This window comes from Bidens hawaiensis, unplaced genomic scaffold (assembly GCF_021521415.1).
Source record: "Bidens hawaiensis isolate Kalapana, Puna unplaced genomic scaffold, B.hawaiensis_p1.1 tig00018012_1, whole genome shotgun sequence".
NCBI lineage: Eukaryota > Viridiplantae > Streptophyta > Magnoliopsida > Asterales > Asteraceae > Bidens > Bidens hawaiensis.
In genome coordinates this window covers 460,872-469,232 of record NW_027492717.1, presented here as the reverse complement: position 1 = coordinate 469,232, position 8,361 = coordinate 460,872, and the positions used below count along the sequence as shown (strand labels likewise).

The 8,361-nt window shown below is 37.4% G+C and overlaps 1 pseudogene; it reads right to left on the bottom strand.

Moving 5' to 3' along the window:
• Positions 1 to 6,134: 6,134 nt before the first annotated feature.
• On the bottom strand, positions 6,135 to 7,758 carry LOC143555172 (F-box protein At1g52495-like; annotated as a pseudogene).
• Between the last annotated feature and the right edge of the window lie 603 nt (positions 7,759 to 8,361).

The window sequence follows — 8,361 nt, the reverse complement described above, 5'->3', positions numbered from 1 at the left end:
ACTACTTTACCCCTCTGTAGAATTATGTACTGAATAAAATGTATTTATTTGATCAAAAATCTGAATGACTATATTGAATGACGGATAATTAAAATAAAAAGAATTCATAACATAACCTTCAACAAATAAACATCCAAAAAGTTCATAACATAACCTTAAACAAAAAACATTCAAAATAATCCGTATTTCGCTCCTGCGTTTTTCACCTATGGCTCACAAGCTAGCGGATTAAGAAGTAACCATACCCTCAAACAATTGAGTACATAGTTCGGGGTAAGCAAGTGGCACTGTTCTTAAGGCTTCTACATACTTGTTAGACTGTTTGAAAAAAAATATTATAAAATTCTATAAGATTCTTAAAATATATTAAGAACTACTATTTAGAGAGAAAAGATATTATTGTTTAAAAAATACCTTCATCTCTAGTTGCCACTCTTCTTCCGACAAATTAAACATGTTTGTCACGGCATTATAAATATTGCCTGTTTTGTTTTTAAGCTTTCTCCAAGCTGAAAATCTTCCTTTTAGATAGTCATAATGGTTCCTCATTTGTTTTTGTTCCACTATGAAGGTATGTTGCATTTTTAATTTTGCCGAAATATTATTCCATGACAATGTTTTAATGTTACCCTCCCTCACGCCCATTAACGGTTAACTCGTGAATACATGCTTCAAGAAAAGTCTTCTCCACACCTTCTTGTTTCCAATTAATCCTAACCATTTCTTTGAACAATAAAAGCAAATGAGTTTCCACAAAATCATGTTCATATGGATTCTATAGTCAAATCATCCAAATTTTCATTTCAAATCACATATTTTCATATTCAAGTATTCCATTTCAAATCCCATGTAGTCCACATATTTTTATTTTTTTCTATTACATCTATTCCTGAATTGAAACATGGATGCAAATACAAGAGCACATATTGTTCAGTTATTTATAAACATGGATGCAAATACAAGAGCACAAGATCGATTTACCTCGTAAGAACAGAGCGGCGGTGGTCGGGTTGGGAACGATGGTGGTCGGAGCTGGGAGAAGCGGTGGTGGTGGCTGGGAGAAACAGTGGTGGAGGCGCCGATCGACTGTGGTGGTGGCTGGAAGGAGAGGTTAGGTTTTGGAGAGGATTTGGCTTCTCATGTGATTTGGGGTAAAAGTGGGAAACAAAGCCTCTTTTTCATTCAGCTAAAAAATAAAGCTGGACCCATTTAACAACTTTTTTTTGCGAACCAAACACCTATTTAGCTTACCGGTTCAGCAAAAAGTGTCTGAATGGCCCCATTCAGACACAAACAAACAACCCCTTAATTTATGCATTCATTCCTTTATATTCTGATTGTATTGGCTATTATTATGTCACATAAGAAAAAAAAAGGCATTCTCTAAATTTAATATGGTATCAGAGCAGGTCTCAATACTGCTCGAAAAATCAATCACAAACCATAATCCCTACTAGCCATCAGTCATGACAAGTTATTCATCTACCGGGTATCGCTGCGGTGCTCACAACAGTAAGGAAAATGTTGAAGTTGCTGCCTTTCAAGCTTACATTTCGAAACGAGACCGCGGCGACAGTTCCGATCCCCAAAACAGCAAGCACAAATCAATTAGTGTTGAATCCAACTCCGGAAGCCCAATTCCAGGTTTAAATACCGAACAATACTATACTCTTTTAAACCATCTCGGAGATAAAGCAAACCAAGGTGATTACTGAATTATCGATTCCGATTGCACCGAACACATAACACATCGAGCCGAATGGTTAGAAAGTAAAGTGGTATCCAAACACGAATACCCGGTTATCATACCAAATGGAGATTCGATACCCGTAGAGGGTAGAGGGACTTGCCAACTACCAAACGGAACTGTCATAAAAGGGGTTTTACATGTCCCGAAATTCAAATACAACCTCTTATCCGTTAGTCGTTTGTCAAAAGACCTCCAAAGTTCTATAACCTTTTACCCGGAGTTCTGTTTCATGCAAGATTTACGGACGAGGGAATTGACTGGAGTGGGTAAATGTAAGCACGGGCTTTATCAGATTGAAATGGTAAAGAATAAAAGAAGGGCCATGATGTCAACAATGGAGGTATGGCACAAAAGGTTAGGTCATATTTCTAGTGACAAACTTTCTCGTTTTGATTTCGTTAAGAATATTTCGTTTAAAACCATGGACTGTGATTCATGTGCCAAGGCTAAACACACCCGAGTACCTTTTCTGATTAGTTCCATAAAAACCCAAGAGTGTTTCGAATTATTGCATTGTGATATATGGGGAAGGTATAGAGAACCTTCACTATCGGGGGCTAGTTATTTTTTAACAATCGTGGAAGACTATAGTCGTTCCGTATGGGTTTTCCTCCTAAAACACAAATTTGAAGCGTCAGACCGTTTGATTTATTTTCAAAAAATGGTCAAAACGCAATTTGGAAAATCAATTAGAAGAATTCGTTGTGACAACGGAGGGGAATTCGTCTCTAGCCGAATGAACGATTTTTACAACGAACAAGGTGTAATTCTTGAAACCACTTGCCCACACACGCCACAACAAAACGGTGTCGTTGAGCGCAAGCATAGGCACCTTCTCGAAACCGCACGAGGCCTCCATTTTGAGGCAAATTTGCCAAAAAGGTTTTGGGGTGAGTGTGTCATGACATTCGCCTACATAATTAATCGCCTACCATCAAAAACTATCAATAACAAAACACCATTTGAAATTCTTTTTGGACGAAAGCCCAAGTACGAGCACATGAAAGTTTTTGGGTGCTTGGCTTATTACTGGAATACCGATACAAAGGGAGATAAATTCGAATTAAGGGGGAAGCCCGGTGTATTTTTGGGTTACCCATTGGGAACAAAGGGGTATAAACTCTATGACACGTGACAAAACAAAATTGTATTATCAAGAGACGTTAAATTTGTTGAAAATATTTTTCCATATGGTAGTGGCAAACCCATAGACAAACAAGAAAACAAAAACCTTTTTAGTTTTCCACCATGGTATTATAAACAAGTTGAAAGCACCCCACAAATGGTGGACCAAAACAAAGTACCAGAAGTTGTTAACATCATACCTACACCAAACACTAGTCCTATTGCCACCGAAGCCCAAGCAGAAATGCACAATGAAACCCAACCTCAACCTAGGGCCGTCCAAACCGCTCGACGCTCGAACTCGCTCGCCGCTCGCTCGTAATTTGCTCGGAAAATACTCGTTTGTTTTTTCGCTCGATTGTAAACGAGCCGCTCTGCTCGGTTCGGTTTGTAAACGAGCCAAGCAACGAGCAAAAGTCTGCTCGGTTCAGTTCGGCTCGAATATTTTTAATTTATTTTATATATAATTATATATGAACAAATATATAAATATATAGACAAAACACATAAAATATAAGTATACAATTTTTTAAACCCTTTTAAATTTTTCCTATTCCATCAATTTTATAGTTTTATTAGTTCGATTCAAGTTTTCAGAATATTAAAAGTTTGTTTACATGTTCATTATATCTCATTTCAAACTTTTTTCTTATAAAAATTTACAACCTATTATAAATTTGTTTAAAAACTACTAATTTGTTTACAAAATATATTATTTACAGCCTTCAAACTTGTTTTTTATTGAAAATTTTAAAGTGAAATAAAAATAAAAAATGCTCGAAATCGCTCGATGTTCAATCGAAAAATGCTCGGTTCGATTTTGACTCGTTTCGCTTTTCGCTCGGTTCGAATTTCAGCCGTTTGGTTGTAAACAAGCCAAGCAACGAGCAAGCCTTCGCTCGGCTCAGCTCGGCTCGTAAACACCCCTACCTCAACCTAGTAACAACAATGAGCCCAAAGATGACGGGCCTGGTGTTTCCACTGAGCCCAATAGTGAAACAGTCCCAGAAACTGAAGTCCACTTGAACCATCATGAAACTGAGCCCAATGAAACCGAAACAGTCCATGAAACTGAACCCAATGATGCAACAGCCCATGAAACCCCGAACCCATCAGGCAACCAAGAATTAAAAGTCGGCCTAAGAGACTTATGACTTTATCACTGATCTCCCACCATCTATTGATTATACATTACCCACGTCTGATCAAGCTCCCTCATCGAGCACAGTACACCCCATATCTCATTATGTTTCTTATGAAAAATTCACTGAAACTCATAAAACATTTTTAGCGGCCATCAGTTTGAAAGATGAGCCAAAATTTTTTAAACAAGACGTACAGGATGAACATTGGAGGAAGGCGTTGGAAAAAGAAATACGAGCCTTGGAAGAAAATGGAACATGGACTCTGGAAGAATTACCGAAAGGAAAACGAGCTATCAACTCAAAGTGGGTTTATAAAGTCAAATACAAGCCTAATGGTGAGAATGAACGATACAAGGCAAGGCTCGTAGCAAAAGGATTCACCCAAATGGAAGGGATCGATTTCCATGACACATTCGCTCCGGTCTCTAAACTCGTGACCGTTCGGACTCTTCTCACAGTCGCTGTTAAGAAAGATTGGGTCATCCATCAACTAGACGTTAACAACGCCTTTTTACATGGAGACCTTCATGAAGAAGTATACATGAAAATTCCACAAGGGTTTGATAAAGGAAGCGGCAACAAAGTTTGCAGGTTAAGAAAATCCTTTGTATGGCTTGAAACAAGCCTCCCGAAATGGTACCAAAAATTTACTTCGGCTCTGTTGGCACTTAGTTACACATAATCCAAGGCGGACCATTCCCTTTTCATTTGCAAAGAGGGAAACTCTTTTGTTGCCGCCCTAATTTACGTTGACGACGTCATCATTGTTGGCAATAACTCCTCAAAATTTCATGCAACAAAGAGTTTCCTCAACAAGAAGTTTAGCATTAAAGATCTAGGAAACTTAAAATATTTTCTAGGCATTGAGGTTGCTCGAATAAAAGAGGGGTTAGTTCTTAGCCAACGGAAATACACCCTTGACATTCTACAGGATTGTGGTGTTCTTGGGTCTCGACCCAGTGCCTTTCCCATGGAACAAAATCTAAAATTGGGTAAAGATGATGAAGGAACTAGCGTGGATGCCAATCAATATCGGCGCCTCGTGGGTAGACTACTTTATTTACAAGCGACAAGTCCGGATATTGTTTACTCCGTTAACGTTTTGAGCCAATTTGTCTCGGATCCCCGTCAAAGTCACATGGAGGCGGCCATTAGAATCCTAAGATACTTAAAGACAACTGCGGGTCAAGGAATATTGTTGCCAAAGGAAGGTGGAGTCAACCTCACCACATATAGCGATTCCGATTGGCTTAGACGTCCCTACTCAAGAAGATCGAGAACCGGTTATTTACTTCTTTTCGGAGGATCCCCCATCTCATGGAAGTCAAAAAAACAGTCTGTTGTGTCGCGATCCTCAGCGGAGGCAGAATATTGTTCCATGGCCACTACGGTTAGTGAAGTTTTGTGGACGCGTTGGCTTTTAAAAGAGCTCGGGGTATCACAAGATCAAACGACCCCTCTCTTCTATGACAATCAAGCTGCAAGAAACATCGCAAACAATCCGGTTTATCACGAGCGCACAAAACACGTCGAAATGGACTGTTTCTTCATACGTGAACGGGTAGACTCTAAAGAGATTCAGCCAAGGGCCATTGCTACAAAACACCAAATCGCTAATGTATTCACAAAAGCCCTGGGTTCTCAACAGTTGCAATATCTTCTTGCCAAGTTGAGCTTTTGTGACCTACACGCTCCAACTTGAGGGGGAATCTAAATTAGTGCCTTGATTTTGGCTCCTTTGACTGCCACCACAACCGACACAATCAACTTCATCTACTTTCTTATTTTAGTGGCTAAATTAGAGCCTTAATTTATGTACTCATTCCTTTATATTCTGATTGTATTGGCTATTATTATGTCACATAAGAAAAAAATGGCATTCTCTAAATTTAATACAAAAATTATGTTAGAACTCCCCTTCTGTGTTTCCTTGCTAGTAATTCATCCTATTATCAATTGAACATCATAACTTCCATACTTGTTCTAATTGCTTGTTAGTTGTGAAATAACCTTTCACAGACTATATATAAAAAAAATATTTACGTATGATAATGTGCAAGAAAATATGATACATCGTTATTATGTTTTAATGTTTGAAAAACTAAACACACAGATACCAAATAATTTGCTCTTTGATCTCTACACATTTCTTCGGGCCGCAATGCTCATCTCTTCGTTAACTAACTTATGTTAGTGATCAAGTAGAATTAAACATTCTGTGTACGAGCTCACGAATAATGAATTATGTCGTCCTTTGATCCCAAGATCATTTATCCGTTCTGAAAAAGGTTCATAAACCACAAGTACTGCTGATTCTTCAGTGTCATCTATCATTCTCATCATAAGTTCGCCATTCCTCCTAAATTCCAGTGGCAAACTTGATATATATGGCATGTTAATGGTGAAAACATTTGTAAATAGTTTTGAATCACCATCCTCTATCTTCCACACTTCATAAGTGTAGGTCCTGAAACCGGATCCGACAACGAACGGCTTTGTTCTTGATAAGTGCTCGAGACTGGTGCGGTGAAACAAACGACCGAACATAAATAATATAACGATAAAATAAACGAACGATCTCGTAACCGGTGCAAAAGATTTATAATATTAAAACGAACCGATCCCACCCAAGGTGACCTCCCCTTGGGTGGTTGTTTACACCTTCAAAAACACACACATAAATGAAGACAACAAGTCATATTTATAGCTAAAAAACATTCTAGAAGCATTCCCGTTGAAGTTAAACGCGCGTCGAAGTTCTCGTCTCGTGTCCGGATTTCTCGTCCACTTTATTTTCTTGACCATAAATATATAACGAGTTTCATACTTTGATATCGCAAGTCACATTTTGGCATTACAATATGCACCTTTATTGTTCACCATACCCCCCTTAAGAACAACAAGAGAATCCCTTAGATTACATAAAAACAACTCCCGTGGGATCATGGAACGCTACCTTAATTGGGAGGTATATTTCTCTAAACTCTTCACTTGACAAATCAAATGAAATAAGAAGATGATATCCACTACCAATAATATTTCCAACACCAAACCAGTAAATAGTTCCATCTATAATCACTTGAGAGTCAGCCCTATGAAATTCAACTGAGTTACTAGGTAGATTACCCAACAAACTCCTCCAAGCCCCTAACCTTAAACTAAAAACTTCAACTTGCCAATTGCTGCAGCGAATTACATGTTCCATCTGCCTATGCCTACGAACATCATTAATCTTTACAACCTTAGGGTCATTAGTTACACAACAAACCCCAAAACCAAAAGTGGTTCCTCTAGGCCAATCTACATTAGGCAGGTCAATAGCAACTGATTTTTTGATCAAAGGGTTCCAAAGAACAATTAAATTTCCTAGGTCCATCACTGATTGACATAGATTATTTCAATAATAACCGACCAGGCAAAACAATCCATGAGAGGTACCAACAAATATTGAATCCCTAAGTAAGCTAACCATAGGGGGAATCGTGACATCATCAACAATAGAAACATATGTTTCCTCATATGTTGTTGGATTGTAATACCTTATAAGAAGATGCTACAATTGATCGGCATGGCGGCTAACAGTGTACTCAGCAATGAAGTCAGAAGAGTCGATGTATGACTTCCATGGTTTTGAAACGGATCTGCACTGAATCAATGTTTTTATAGGAAGCTTTTTGATGATTTCTACTTGTATTTCAAAAGCTATGTGGTCTGACATTCTGGTTTTGTGTTACGTATTTGATATCAAAGAAGGAAAGTTTTGGAGGAATATTGGTTCTCAAAGTTTGATCACTGATGTTCTTGTTGATTAAACGTCAATAAATGATATTCTCAACTACAAGTCTACAACACATAAGTTTGTTGGAAATTTACAAGTGAGCCTTGGAACAATTAAACAAGTACACAATAGTCATCTAACTATTGATATGGGTTTCAAAATATATTATTGTGTATTTTTCTTAATAATTTCGAAATATATAGTTTGTATTAGCAATTTAGCATGAAGTTATTAAGTGGTCATCATTCTTGTATGCTAAAAAGGATGTAAACTATTAATTCTATTAGAAGATCCAAAATAAACCCACATTTTTAGAGCATTTCTAGCTTATTTTTTATTCATATCCATATAATTACATTAAAAATTACTACATTTTTTTCTTTAGATGTTCAATTAAATAATACCTCTTTATACATTTATCATTATATTTTAACTCTCATCTACTCACAACCACTTTTATAAAATATTAAAAATAATACGGTATGAACAATGTAACCAAAATTTAACTTTCCCATGTAACAGTTTTTCTCTCATCTACTCGCAACGACTAAAAACCACACCAT